Source organism: Silene latifolia, chromosome 2 (assembly GCF_048544455.1).
Source record: "Silene latifolia isolate original U9 population chromosome 2, ASM4854445v1, whole genome shotgun sequence".
Classification (NCBI taxonomy): Eukaryota; Viridiplantae; Streptophyta; class Magnoliopsida; order Caryophyllales; family Caryophyllaceae; genus Silene; species Silene latifolia.
Genome location: NC_133527.1, coordinates 76,152,727 through 76,154,425, shown reverse-complemented (window position 1 = coordinate 76,154,425; position 1,699 = coordinate 76,152,727). Strand labels below are relative to the sequence as shown.

The 1,699-nt window shown below is 39.6% G+C and overlaps 1 non-coding gene across 1 annotated transcript; it reads left to right on the top strand.

Annotated features, from left to right (window-relative positions):
• Positions 1-1,292: 1,292 nt before the first annotated feature.
• Positions 1,293-1,399, top strand: LOC141644668 (small nucleolar RNA R71). The gene has a single exon (XR_012544280.1). It is a non-coding gene; the product is annotated as a small nucleolar RNA R71 (small nucleolar RNA).
• The last annotated feature ends 300 nt before the right edge of the window (positions 1,400-1,699 follow it).

Sequence of the window (1,699 nt, the reverse complement as noted above, 5' to 3'; positions counted from 1 at the left end):
TTCCCAGATCCTTGAGTTTTGGAGGTGAACTCCCTTGAAGTATTGCACTACTCACCTTAGTGAAGGCGATAGTCTCAAGCTTCCGGATCGACTTCTTCTATGTGAGAATGTCTTTCATTTATTTCGCATAGGCCGGCACGTGATTGATTAATTCCGTGAAAGGAATTGAGACTTCCAAATTCTTCACAATTTCCATAAACTTTCCAAGTTGGTCATCAAATTTAGGCTTGGCTTGACGACTTGGAAAAGGAAGTTTAATCACAATGGGCTCCTTCTCCTTGACCTTGTCTTCATTTTTCTTTGAAATTTCTTCTTTTGATGATTGTCCATCTTTGGAGTTTTGCACAGTTTCTTCCTTATCACTAGCTTCCACAACTTCATCCTCAACTTGCTTCTTCGGTGCTTCATACGTTGTACCACTTCTTAAGTTAATGGCACTAACCGTTTCATGTCTTGGGGGATTACTTTGAGGTGGTAATTGCCCCTTTTGTCTTTGTGAGCTTGAAGATGCTAGTTGAGTTAATTGGGTTTCCAACATTTTGGTGTGAGCTAGAATGTTGTTGATGGTGGTTTCCTTTGCTTGACTATCTTTTTGCATTTGAGTGAAAAATTCTTGTTGATTCTTTTGCATTTGAAGGACCGCTTTTTGAACATCAAAACCTTGGTCATTTTGTTGATTGTATGGATTTTGATTTTGGTAACCTTGGTTTTGGTTGTAAAAGGGTCTTTGATTTTGGTTTCTCATGGGAGGTAGGGTGTATGTTGTTTGAGGGTTTTGAACATTTTGGCTTTTGTATGAGAGATTTGGATGGAATTTGGTGTTTTCATTGTAATAGTTGGAATAAGTTGTACCAAGCTTGTATGCTTGGAAAGCATTCACTTGTTCATTTGTTCCCCTACATTCACTTGGGCCATGTCCCAAAGTTCCACAATTCTCACATATCCCACTTGGGATTGATGAGGATGCCGTCATGGCATTAACATGATGCTTTGGTGATTTCGAGGCTTCTTCAAGTCTAACCATAGATTTTTCAAACTTCAAATTGATTGTATCAATGTGAGCACTAATTTGAGCACCCAATTGAGTAACGGACTCCACTTCATGCTTTCCTCCTCTAGTAGCTTTGCGAGGTCTACTATATTGTGAGTTATGGACCGCCATTTCCTCAATTTTGTTCCAAGTTTGATTGTCATCAACTTCGGTGAACATTCCATTTGATCCCATGTTGAGAATGTTCCTTGAATCTTCATATAGACCGTTCCAAAATGGTTGTACCAAGAACCACTCGCTAAGTCCATGGTGAGGACATGAGCGACAAATTCCTTTGAACCGCTGCCAAGCTTCATACAAAGATTCTTCATCCCTTTGCTTAAAACCCGTAATTTGAGCTCTTAGCATGTTAGTCTTTTCCGTGGGTAGAATATTTTGTAGAAAGCTAGAGCCAACTTTTTCCAAGAATCAATTCCGAGAGTGGCCTTATCAAGGCCCTTCAACCATTGTTTCGCGGTGCCAATTAGAGAGAAAGGAAATAAGACCCATCGAACTGGGGTCTTGAGTTACACCGGTTTGATGAACTCAATAGTTGGTTGAATATCTACAACCTCACTAATACCTCTCAAATTTCTCCTAGCAAGTCTTCTATTGGTTGTCAAAGTTCTTTCAATTTCACGATCAAAAGGTAACAAATCACCTTGTGAC